The following is a 14,252-nucleotide window of genomic DNA, read 5'->3' as shown; positions in this document are numbered from 1 at the left end:
TATAATTCCTAAAAACTGCTTTATTAATATGATAGATTTAAAAGATTGCTTCTTTACCATACCTTTAGCAGAGCAACAACAAAAATTAATTTATGAGCCTGTTCCTAATGAGCTGCCTTTATATAAAAAATTCATATACACCTGAGTCAGAAAATATTCAATGGGAACAATGCCATACCAAACAAAAGTCAGTACTCATTAATGGTTCCTATGGAATTGCAATGGATTGGTCCCTTAAGGGCTATGCAATTCAGAATTGTAGTTCTGACTCAAAATGTTTGGCTAAGTTACCTTGGTTTACTCTGTATAAGTATTCTACTGAGATTTATACCACTGCTACAAATAAAACCTTGTGACAAGGGATGGGAATGGCAGCCCCATCTCCTTTTGTTATAATGATCTGGAAACTGGCCATGAGTTTAATTCCTATTCATATTTGAAAAAGATATATATTTTAAGAACTTTAAAAATGAAAATTCTTGTTAAAAATTATATATTAATGTTTCAAATATGCATTAACTAAAGTATTTTAAATATTTAACATTATTCTAACAAATTTAATTTCGATGCTAATTGTATGTGGTAAACTGCTTAAAATAATGACAGGTATAAAAAATATAAAGAATGTATTTTTTATTAATAAGAAAAAGAGAATAGTTTTATCCTAAGATAAAATGAATAGCTGTTACAAAATGAGAACAATGTAGGACAAAGCCTAAACTAACATAATAAATTGCTGAGGGTTTGTAAAATGGAAATTATGGTCAAAATCAAGAAAGATTTAATGAATCTATCTATAACATTTTTAAAAAACTTTAATATCAAATAATATAGTAATGCAAAACTAAAGCTTAATTTTCTCTCTGTTAAAATGACAACATTTTCTTGGACTCTTAGCCTGTTCTAATGAAAAGATATAAAATTTTTTTTCTAAATTATCAATATAAAAAGCAAAGAGTCTGTATTTTATCAAAATAACTTATGTTAACTTTTATCATGTCCTTATCTGTATAGAAAATACTGATTTTCTTTTGGGTATCATTATACTAGCTAAAACCTTTTTCTTTTCTTGCCCCAAACCAGGTGGCTTAATCTATTAATCTAAATAATATTGCTGTAAATAAATCTATTACTGGCTAAATAATATTCAAATTATATAACTACCTAAACTCCTTTAAGCCAAAACATTTTAATGCTTTGTCCAGTGTTTATATAAAATACCAATGTATAAACTAAATTTATCCCCAAACAACCATGACTTGGGTTGGGAGCAAATCAGATTCTGAGGGCTAAATGCAAGGGAAAAATACATTTATGAAGTCTGTTCTGTTCACCTAATGTTGCCATTGCATGCAACTGATACTGCTATTGCATGATCTTGATAAGAAACAGTTAAAACATGCACTCCAGGGCAGACCACGGTGGCTCAGCAGGCAGAGTTCTGGCCTGCTATGACAGAGACCCGGGTTCAATTCCTGGTACCTGCCCATGTGAGAAAAAAAAAAAAAAAGAAAGAAAGAAAATGTACACTCTAGCTGGAAGGACTGGCTATCCTCCTGGAAAGAAGTGTACTTTAATAAAGATATCTAGGTCCCAGGAAGTTCCTCCTAGTCCCTAGCCAGTTCCCAGAGAATCCGACTGGGCCCAGTCATGTAAGCAAATTGGAATTTGGACACTATTATTTGAAAATATCATAAAGAATGCTTGCTTGCGATGCCAGAGGACCCGGGTTCGATTCCCGGTGCCTGCCCATGTTAAAAAAAAAAAATCATAAAAACTGCATGCAAAAAATTTAAAATTACCAAAAATGCACAACCAATTATAAAAAATTCTCATTCCTGCATTCCTTTTCAGTCAATCCAATTGTAGCAAATGAATGTAATTCATTTTGCAAAATCTGGTCATCTACTATGAATACATATTACTATTGACACTTTTTCTGCTTTCATTTTTGCTACCTGCCACTCTAAAAAAAGCTCAAAACATGTTATTTCACGTTGCCCCACTGCATTTCCCATTATAAATAAACCAGCAACATTCAATACAGATAATGGCCCGGCTTATACAAGTCACAGTTTTAAACAATTTCGTACAAATTTTCTTATCTCTCATACCACAGGAATTCCACATAATCCTCAAGGACAGGCCATGATTAAATAAAATCATCATTCTCTTAAATCAATGCTTAAAAAACAGAAAAGGGGGAGAATACCTTATCTCCCCTCAGTGAAGATTAGCCTTTAGCCCTTTATACTTTAAATTTTTTAAATCTTTAAAGCTCACAAATCCCACAACATTAGTATGGTGAAATGGTTTACAGACAGGTCAATGGAAGGGACCTAATCCTGCTTTAATGTGGGGAAAAGGTTATGTTTGTGTTTTTTCCAGAAGGTGCAAAGCTACTATTTTGGGTTCCAGAAGGCTGTGTGAGACATGAATCCAGGGCAGCAGACTGAGCCATTGATAACACGGGTGTAGGAGTTGACGCTGACAGCTGAGAACCAACATCCTCCACGGTTGAGTGTGCTCAGCCCTTTGCCTCAGAACATATCAGTTGAGGTGGTGACACCTTCACAGTGTTAAATTGGGCACACAATTTAAATCATTTCTCTTCTTACTCCAACCCTCATTAACCGGGAAGATTTGTTACTAATATACTTACAACTAAAGATGGACATTTTCAAAAGGATCTGTGGAAATTAGTTGCTGCATCTCAATCTATTCAACTGTCTTGTCATGGCAATAAGGCATTAGGCAAAAAAGATAATTGCTGTGCTGATAGAGAGGATTACTGATGGAATTTATTTAATGTAACTACATGTGTTTAACCCTCCTTATGTAATCCTTGCTGGAAATTTAATTGTAACACACACACACACAAAAATGGCATGAAAATGCAAATAATATGGACTCAACAGGTTAATATAGATAAAGAAATTAATCTGCATGTAAATGACTTAGAACAAACTGTAATTATGTTAGGAAATGAAATTCAATCACTTAAAATGCAACAATGCTTGTTGTGTGATTGAAATATCACATCTTTCTGTATTTCTCCATACTTATATAATGAAAATGAACACAAATGGGAAAAAATTAAAAGACATTTATTAGGGCATCAGATAATTTAACTATAAATATTAATGAACTTCAAGCAAGAGTAGTAGAAACGTAAAAAAACATACAATGGTAACAATAATTCTAATCCTGATACTAATGAGTAATGGCAATGGTTGGAACTATCCCTACTGGGTTTATATTCCGAATCCACCCTTACTTAGAGTAATAACTTGGGCGGACTCTTCTTTTTCTGTTTTTCTTAATGCAAATCAGAAATTCCCTGGCGACACCCGTTTGCCATTATTACCGGATGAAGAAGAAAAAACAATGCTTAATTTAACACTTCCTTTTGGATTCGGTAAGCACCCTATATGTATAGGGAAAGAACCTCCTTGCATGACGTTAATAAGCCACACCATTTTAAGAACTGAGAAGAATGACACCTGCCAATTTGTCCTTATGTATCCTTCTTACTGTACAAAGAAAACTAATTTTAGTTGCCCAAGAGGAGAAAAGGAAGAGATAGATGGATGGCAGAAATGTCATAACAGAAAGGGGTTCATTGCCTTTAATGATTCTTATGGAAACGTATGGGACGTAACCCCTATGGGAATTGTGATCCTTCATAATGGTGTAATAAACGAAACAGATTAAGAAGGTGTCTCCTCACCCAAAATAAATGGGAATTGGCTTCCAACCCCGTGGGATGAAAAAATCATTAAGACCCAAGGGACATTACGGAGAGTTTTTTGGCCTGGCCCCTTCATATTTCTGGAATATGACTAACTATACAGTAACAGTACTCCCAGAACATCACAGATATGTAAAAGCATGTGTTCAAGATCCCATTGTATTTATTGTTGGGCAAATCCAAATAGATATCAGTTCATCCTCGTTTTATTATAATAACTTTTCGTTATATACTTGTCTCTTTGAGTCTCTGTTGCAAGGAAACAGATCAGTTTTAATCGCTCGCTGACAATGGGATATATATGTACAGATGCATTGTTTTTGGCAATCATCACCTGAGAATCAGCTATTATGGCAGCTTTTGGATCACTATCTTAAACGCACTAAGCATCTGATTGGTTTGCTTATTGCTGCTATAATTGGGCTTATTGGAATCGTAATTGTGGCTTCTGTTGTTGGCACAGCTTTACATGAAAGTATTAAAACACAGCAATGTGTTAGAGAATGGCACAAGAATGCTAGTGAATTGTGGCATAGCCAACCACATATAAATGAACAAATTAATACTTGATTAAATGACTTATAAACAGCAATTACACATATAGGAAATCAATTGTATAATTTAAATTTACTAAGAGGCTTGAAATGCGATTGGAATGAAAGCTCCTATTGCATAACTCCTTTACCATACAATAAGTCCCAATATAATTGGACCCAAATAAAAAACATTTACTTGGCCATTGGACAAATCTCACTCTAGATATGAAAGAAACTACAAAAACATATATTGGAAACGTCACAACATCAATTGGCTGTTACTCCAGGAAATGATTTTTGGCAAACATTAATGTCACAATTAGATGCTCTTAATCCTGGTTGTTGGTGGTCATCAAAATCAATGCTTACTTCTTTTGGAGGAAGTATAGCTAGAATATTGCTGTTTTTGATAGTTGCAATAATAATTCAGTGATTACTTTTAAAAAGAATTCAAGAGACTAAACACAGTGAACAGACGAATAATCTGATATTCCTTAAGACCCGGCTGTTAATAAGCCCCCAGTCACTGGCGCTTGACTGGTAGTCAATAACGAGTAAGACCCCCAAAGGAGGGGGCAACCTAAGTCAGGCACAGTCACCTGGACCAAAAAACAAAAAATGGGGAAATTATGGAAAAACAGCCTGCAAAGGGTTAAAAGGCAAAAGTAAAGACCAGGGAGTATGTGCCAAGGTTCAAGGATAAACAGTCTGGCTGAACTTGAAAGAAGACAATGTGTTTAATACAGCATGTTTTGCCAAAAGAAACAAAACAAGATTACTTAGACTAGCAAGAACTAGCTGACCTTGCCAAAAGTGATAAGCAACATAAAGGAACGTTAGAAAATAGAATAGGGCTTTTCACATACATATCTAGGGTATAAAAAGAAGTACAGTTCTAAATAAACTTGCCTGCACTTCTCTGAGAAGTGAGGTCCCCTAATCCCAGTCTCTTTTCTCTTTCATTCTCGGCACCGTCTAGTCCTGCGTTGAAACTACCAGCAACACATACCATATTGTTCTTTCATTTCTGGCTTATTTTGCCTCACCAAATGTCCCACAGGTTCATTCACTTCATTGCATACCTCACGACTTTGTTCCTTTTTCTAGCAGTACAATATTCGATCATATATATACACCATTTGTTCGCCAATTTACTTCTTAGTTGGTGCATCTTTCGGCCACCTGTATTCATTAGGTATCATGTATAATGCCCAAAGTCTACAGTCCATCAACACTCTCAATTTTAGATAATTTCATTATTCCCATTAGAAAGATAACCAATAAGCACACCTTCACCAAATAGGAAATCTAAACCTCCCTTTAACTCTTGTCCCTCCCCCCATTATTTACTGCTGATGTTTCCTGTTAAACATAGCCCATAGCATGCAATAGCAGTTTTCCCCTTGTACCCTGGACTTAAACACTCTTTATACATGAATCATACCTTTGAAGTGGTTCTTGCAAGAACTAATTTCTATTTCTAGTGTTAATCAGTGGGATATATAGGTCTATACAACCCCTCTCAATCTTGTTCACATTCAATATATTATTACTTATAGACCCATAGAGAACTGCCTTCATTTCTATCTATTCTCTTATATTTGAGTTCAACCTAATTAGCTAACTGTTCACCCATGTCTAGCTTCTATATAACTTTAAGTTCTCTATATTCTGTTATAAACTTCTAATTTAACCTTTACCATAGTCATAAAAGTGGAATCATTCAGTATCTATCCTTTTGTGTTTGGCTTATTGCAGTTAGCATTATGTCTTCAAGGCTCATCCATCTCGTCATGTGCTTCAGGACGTCATTTCATCTTGCTGCTGCATAATATTCCATCGTATGTATATACAACATTTTGTTAATCCACTCATCTGTTGATGGGCATTTGGATTGTTCCATAATTTGGCGATTGCAAATAATGCTGCTGTGAATATTGGTGAGACAATGTCTGTTGTGTTGTTGCTTTCAGCTCTTCTGGGTATCTACCAAGTAGTGCTATTGCTGGGTCATAGGGCAACTCGATATTTAGTTTCCTAAGGAACCGCCAAACAGTCTTCCATAGTGGCTGCACCATCACACATTCCCACCAGCAGTGCATAAGTGCCCCAGTTTCTCGACATCCTCTCCAATATTTATAGTTTCCTGCTTGTTTAATAGCAGCCGTTCTTATAAGTGTGAGGTAGTATCTCATTGTAGTCTTGATCTGCATCTTCCTTATGGCCAATTTAAATGAGCATCTCTTTATGTGACTTCCCTGGTTTTGATGCAGCCTCTATAATGAGTGACCCTTGATGGAATTTTCTATGAACGGAGGGAAGATAGTAAGTCAAAATTTTCTCACTCTTAGGACCATGGAAAAAAGTGTGCATTTGCTTGTTGGTGACAAGAGAGGTGGGAATGTCTGAACAGATGAGGTACATGAGGACACCTCTGACATGGCATCTTGCAGGCTTTTCCATGTTACAACCTCTGGGAATTCTTTCTTGAGTTAATACACATACCTCCCAGTTCCCACCCCTCTCCCATCCCTGTCTTCCACATGTGGATAAGCTGTCTTTTTATCTGCTTCCACAGTGCACACAGAATTTTCTAAATTTTGAGTTGATTCAGTTACCAAGGGGATCTCTGCTGGTGATAAACAAGCAGTGCCTTTGCCTTTTCTACTTATATGTATCCAGTTAAGTAAGTTATTTTCTCACTTTCCTCATGCTCTCAAAGGCCCCAGGTATTTGCACCCAGGGCAATAAAAGGAGTTGTAATGTCATGTAATGCTGTTTATAGTAACTGCATGACTTTTACCCGATTTTCCTCTGCCTTGAGTGTTCCTTATGTGTTGTGTTTTGGTGCTGCTTGGCTACATTTAAAAGAAGTTTGGGGACCTTGACATCACATTCTACATTCTTTATCTTGCCTCATTAAAACACTTAGATATCTGTAATGGACTAGAGCTCAAGCTAAAGTCAAAGGGAATTAAGAGAGACTTTTTATTTCTCAGAGTAATCTCTTTTCTGTATGTCAGGAAGTTCTAAGTTAGTGGGACTTCATTTAGTATCAGTCATCCAGTCCTTGTTAGATGGCCCTCTATTTCCCAGCACTTTGGCTTACTTCTTGGTTATAGAGGCTGTAAAGAAGGGTGAGGCAGAAAAAAAGCCCTGACATCTGGGAGCTACCTGGTTCTCCTGTGGGCATAAACAATTTTAAATAACATTGATATTAGACAAGAACACTCTATAATCATGTCTGAACGGACATAGAACAAAACATTTTCCAAACCACAAAAATTACCAGGCATACCTCGCACCTGGTTAGTATGAATAACTGCTGCCTCCCCACCAACTACAGCTATACGCTCGTCTAGTCATCACTCCTTCTAGGTCAGATTTATTAAAATACCCAGTCAAAGAATTAACACCTCCCACCCCAACTTCCTCACAACAGTGGAAGGAGCAAATTCCAATTCAGAGTAAAGTCTCTCTTCCTTGAACCTTTCCCTAAACACTCTGACTTCCATAAGCACCTACTGTAGCTGGTGGACCACAGCAATGTGTGGCTTCTCCTGGGATTACTGTCAGTTTGAATCCAGTGTCCCGTAATCCCCACAAATGTCCGATTATGATTATTTCCCCAATGTATAGTCACCCTGGTAAAAGACCACAGGTCCTTCAGGGAAGGCTGAGAGGAAGATTTATAGTATAAAGTTTTGAGAGTTGTAGCTGTACCCTTCCCCAGGGGTACCTGGCTTTTCTGTAATTCAAAGGGCTCTGATTTTGTAAACTGTTTCAAGCCTGGAAATTGTTTGAGGGGATATGACTCTCTGTTTTTGTGATTCAAGTTAGGCTTCAGTTCTCTTGACCAAGAACTCTTCTACTTATACAAGTCAAGTAAGAATTTAGTAGATTGTTCATCAATTTCACTTCTAGGTACCCCAGGATCAACTAGCCAATGCCACTGGTCTAAAGTCAGACAATTCTGATTACTGCTTTGACTGCTGTCCATTGGAGTAACCACTCCCACTTTTTTTTGATGATTTCGTACTGCCATATCACTCTTGCCAACCAGGAGTCTCATCATTTCCATTATATTCAAGGATCCAAGTTCAGTGGTAGCAATTCCCCCAGTAATAGCTGACCTACAAAGAAGAGCAGCCATGGAGCTCTTCAGGGATGATGGAGCTGCTCTTGTAAATGTTTTCCTCGAGTCATGGTGAAAGATGCATTTTCTGGACACTCCTGGGGGGTGGAGAAAATGGGATGGTGAGCAGGTCTTACATGGTAAATCCACTCTACCATTCCAGTCTCTCTAAGCCTTTGGATCCCTTCTCCCGGATAATATCAGGAAGTTCTAGCATTTTGACTTCAGGAAATGGAGACCATCTTTTGGTTTATGCTTTAGCCAACCAACCAAAACTACTGTTAGGACCATTTCTAACCCTTGAGCTACAACACTGAATCCAGAATCTCTGCTTAGTAGGTTCAAATCAATAAATGCAGCCTGATCCAAATTTTCTTCCTTTCACATTAACCTACGGCTTTGATATCCATTTCTACATATGTTCCCCTAGTTTCTTCCTGTATAAATTGGAAAAATCTTGCAGTTCTTCTGGAGTGTAGCACATCTCTTCGTTGATCATACTTTTTACCTCACCTTTCAGGGCATGTTGTAACTTAATCTTCTTTGGATAGTGGAAATTCAAGGGCTCTTATATTTTAATTTCCTTAAGAGGAAATCTATAGAGGGGTATACTGGTGGCTTCCAGGAGGCATGATGATATTTCTAGCTTGCATAGTGGTTCTTGACATTCAAGGCATTTTTTTTCTTAAACATAACAACATGAAAACATAAACATTCTTACCATGTGATCATCCCATTCTTGAAATATAATCAATAACTCACCATATCATCCCATAATTGTATATTCATCATCCTGATCATTTGTTAGAACATTTGCATCAATTCAGAAAAAGAAATAAAAAGAAAACAGAAAAAAATTCATACATACCATACCCTTACCCCTCCCTTTCATTGATCACTAGCATTTCAATCTATTAAGTTTATTTAACATTTGTACATATATTATTTATTTTTAATCCATATGTTTTACTCATCTGTCAATAAGGTAGATAAAAGGAGCATCATACACAAGGTTTTCACAATCACACAGTCACATTGTGAAAGCTATATCATTATATAATCATCTTCAAGAAACATGGCTACTGGAACACAGCTCTACATTTTCAGGCAGTTCCCTCCAGCCTCTCCCTTACACCTTAGCTAAAAAGATGATATCTATATAATGCATAAAAATAACCTTCAGGATAGCGTCTCAACTCTGTTGAAATCTCTCAGCCATTGACACTTTATTTTGTCTTATTTCTCTCTTTCCCCTTTTGGTCGAGAAGGTTTTCTCAATTCTTTGATGCTGAGTCCCAGCTCATTATAGGATTTCTGTCCCATGTTGTCAGGAAGGTCCACACCCCTGGGAGTCATGTCTCAGGTAGAGAGGGGTAAGGTGGTGAGTTTGCTCATTGAAGGCATTTTAAGCTTCTTTAATCCACTGCCTCACTGCCTTAGAGTTATGCTTTACTACATCAGGCTACTCCCAAATAAGTAACATGGTCCATATGGTTTCCATGAATGGAATAAGAAAGTGCAAGATAATGTATCTCTAGTCAGTAACTATGTGGGTCTAGATTGCCTCAATATTTGAAGCATCTGTCACCAGTGTGTACGAGTGTATTAGGTGGATTGCGTTTAGACATGCCTGGCATTGCTAAAGACCCAGGGCATAGCCGGAACTCAGGTGAATCCGACTCTTCCTTAGGATATGGATGGGGAGGGGGTTAGTCAAGTTGCTAAAGTTCAAAATAAAATGACATTAGTATCTCATGAAATTAATACCTCTGATGCATTTGAGAGGTTCTCTGTGAATGACAGGCACTTCTAGTTAGAGAGGCTGTGCTTCATGAACTGTAGATGGTATTTTTGTTAAGTGGGCAAAGCCCAGACAAGAAATTTATGCAAGTCTAGAACACAGATTCAACTAGCCATGTCAACTAAGTGCAGAGCACTCTTTAGGCTACCCCTGGCCCAAGTCTTGGAGACCATGTAACTTGTAAATTATGACCTTTGAAATATAGTGGGGTGGTAAACAGCTTAATCAGCAATGATCTAGTGTCCATACTGCCTAAATCTTAAAATGATGATTTTGCAACTACTACTTATATAATATACACATTTGTTTTCTCACTCCTCAACCCTCTCCCATGGATTATTATAGTGAATATAATGAGCATCTGTTCTCCTTGGGATTGTGCAGTCCTTTAGGGTTAAAAAAGGGAGATCCTTGGTCCTTCAGATAACTGAATTTAAGCTGTCATAAATGGAAGAGAGTAGTTCTTTAAAAGTCTTGGTGGTGGAGTTTGAGAGAATTGATGAGATGTTTTTGTAGGTGACAGCTTGAGCTTCTGGTATGGAGAGAGCTGGTATATTAGTGAGGGATGCATGTCCAGGCTCAAACATGCTGGGGCCATCATAGACTTGAGAAGGCTTTTACCTAGCTCTGTATTTCCCAAATACCTCAACATATACCACTGCTATCACTGGTTAGCAGTGAGGTGACAAGGGTACTGATTGTCGGTCTGTATATTTACAATCAGAGCTAAGCTGACCTTCACTACTCAAGTGTCCAGGTCACTTTCCTGATGGATGAAGACACATTTCTGATAAGTCTTTCCTTTTTTTTTTTTTTTTAAATAGGAACTGAAGTGAAGAGTAGTATAGGGCTGGAGAATTAATTTGTGTTTATGTGTCCTTTTTAATGATTGACTTTAGTAAACAGCACTATACCCCAAAACTACAGAATTATTTGAGAACTAATTTCCTCCATAAAAAAGGAAATGCATGCTTTACGAGGAGCAATCGGAGAATTGGATGCACTTTTGAAGAATAAACAGCACGGTGGAGAACAGAGTAATTATAAACCAAATGGGAATATCAGTTAAAGACAAAAATGTTCTTGATCAGTCTTTCCTATTCATCATTCCTATTAACTTTTAAAATCACACTGTCAATTTTAGAATTTTATGTGGCATTTGATTTATATCATGTCTTGATCCTAGATCCTGGACTAATCCTTCAATTTTTCATGTTACTGAATCCTTGGCTAAATCCCTTGACTAAAATCCTTTAAATCCCTTGGCTAAAATTTCATCTTCTTCTTTGTTTGTTGCATATTACATTTCTTTGATATTGTGAAGAGGAACACTTTTTCTACATACAGTAACTATTCCTGTGAATTTTCTTAATAACAATCTTCCAGAGATAAGTGATGCTGCCCAACCTCTGATCCTCACTGGCTGGAGAGAACATGGGTCAGTGCCTCATTGCTGCTTCACTTAAACACAGCTGCTGCAAAGGCTCTTTTTCAATAAATTCTACTTTTGTGTTTGCTCTCTGTGGGGATGAGGTGGTGGTGGGTGAAGGAGAGCAGGACAGAGCACGGTTGCAAAGTCACTGTGGATGCGTCCCTGTCCTCCTGTTGTCCTAAACCTATCTCTAGAATTTATCTCTTTACATGAACATCTTAGTTCTTAACATTTTATCAGAAATAATGGAAGAAATATTCTCCATCAAAGAAGAAACAAAACAAAATACAGCAAAAAGAAATAATCAGAGGAAAATAGTTTGAAAATTAATATAGTGGAGAAGAGAGATATTTTTCTTAATTACTCAATATAATGGCAGTCTTGGATAGACTTGAACATATAGGCACTTTTCATATTAACTTTCAGAAACACAATGCAGTTTTAAAATTCCATGTATATTTTGACAGAAATTGCATTAAATCTACTTATTTTATCACTGTTCTAGTTTGCTAGCTGCCAGAATGCACACACCAGAGATGGATTGGCTTTTAATAAACGTGGATTTATTTCATTAGTTCTTCAGAGGAAAGGCAGCTAACTTTCAACTGAGGTTCTTTCTTACATGGGAAGGCACAGGGTGATCTCTGCTGGCCTTCTCTCCAGGTCTCTGGGTTCCAACAATTTTCCCTGGGGTGATTCCTTTCTGCATCTCCAAAGGCCTGGGGTGAGCTGCGAGTGCTGAGCTGTGAGCGCTGAGATGGGGTATGTTGAGCTGCTTGGATTATGCTACGTTGTACTCTCTCATTTAAGAACCAGCCAATTAAATCAAACATCATTCGCTGCAGCAGGCACGCCTCCTAGTCAATTGCAGATGTAACAAGTAACAGATGAGCTTCACATGCCATTGGCTCATGTCCACAGCGATAGAACTAGGTGCCTTCACCTGGCCAAGTTGGCAAATGAATCTAACTACCACAATCACTCTCTATTAAATCTATATATTACATTGGAACTTTGTATTCTAATCTGATTATTCATCTTCTTTTGTGGTCTCAAAAAGCTTTGCAATTTTTCTCTGATGACTTATTATACTATTTGATAAATTTATAATTTATGACTTGGCTTTATATATTTTTTCCGTTTTGAATGGAAACTTTTTCTTTCCCTACAACTAATATTTTTTAATGGGCTTTCTTCATGGCTTACTCTGCCAGAGATAAATGATGCTCCCTTCTCTCTGCTTCTGATTTGTTAGAAAGAAAAGTATTCAATGTCTTATTTTGGTTTCACTTACACTTCGCTTCTGCAAAGGCTGTGTGCCGCCTAAACCCGGTTAGAGGGAGGTGGGGCTGTGGAGTGAGGAGATATAAACAGCACTTAGAACATATGAGCCCTTCCAGTGTGTTCTCCTTCTTTGTCTAGAAAACTGTTTCATACTCAAAGAGCAGCAAAGAACTCAGCAGTTGGATGAGAAAACAGGGGTCACCTTCTTGCTCTAGGTCAAAATTAGGTGTTAGAAATGAAACCAAGGACGGTTCACGCCCATAGGTATGCAGGGAAAGCGTAACTATAAATATCATCATCTTAATGTATTCTACTTCTGGAAGTCCAGAAGATGATTCCCTTCTTTCTGTCCACTCAGTTTCAAGTGAGTTTCAGAGTGTGCCAGTTGGGGCTCCTGGTTTAGGTTCCACTCATGACACTGCCGAAGAATCCATGAGTCAATGATGAGGGTGGACCTGATTCTTGTAGTTTCAGAGTTAATAAAAAATTCTGGGATGTGTAAATGGGTGGGTAGAAAGGAAGTGGGAGTGAGGGGATGGAGATGGACCAGCTGTTTCCCCAAATGTATGGGAGCTAATTAACTTCCTGGAGGCATCCAGGGTAGCAGCGAATTAAAGTGTCAAATGGTGGGTCTGCTCTTAATGTTTTCCCTCCTCCTTATTCCTAACCAATGCAAACAAAACCAAATTTCTTTAGGGTTTTAGAACTAGGGTCCTCTCCCAGGTGTGTTGGATCCTTCTCCGCAGGCCGGTGAGAAAGTGAGAACAGGTTGCTCTCCAGCCATGAATATGATGACAAGGATGATGACAAAGGTGATGAAGACAAACAACAGCTATGATAACAGTGCCTAATATTTACTGAGTGCTTGCTGCATGCCAGACACTCTCCTAAGCACATTTACTTTATTAACTGACTTAATCTCTATGGCATTATGAGATAGGGATATTATTATTACTTCGTCTTCTCATTTTACCAATTAGGAAATCTCAGCAGAGAGGTGGAGATACTTGCACAAGGCCACAACACTTGTAAAAGGTGGAGCCAGAATTCAAACCTGGGCCATCTAAATCCAGAGTGACACACCAGAGGGGTAATTGCACTGTACTATGACCTCAGAGGGGAATTTAGGTCACATTGCCCCTCACAGGCACTGAGCATCTTATCTACAAATTTAATTCTTCTAAAAATAATTTCATATGATCCTGGCCACATAAACCTTCAACTGAGTCTACCTTTTTTTCACAGGGAAAGTACTGAGATGGAAATTCATTGTTGCAAGTAAACCCTTCTCCATGGACCCCTTACAGGCAGAA

This window comes from Tamandua tetradactyla, chromosome 5 (genome assembly GCF_023851605.1).
Source record: "Tamandua tetradactyla isolate mTamTet1 chromosome 5, mTamTet1.pri, whole genome shotgun sequence".
Lineage (NCBI taxonomy): Eukaryota > Metazoa > Chordata > Mammalia > Pilosa > Myrmecophagidae > Tamandua > Tamandua tetradactyla.
Note: the sequence above shows the minus strand (reverse complement) of the source record.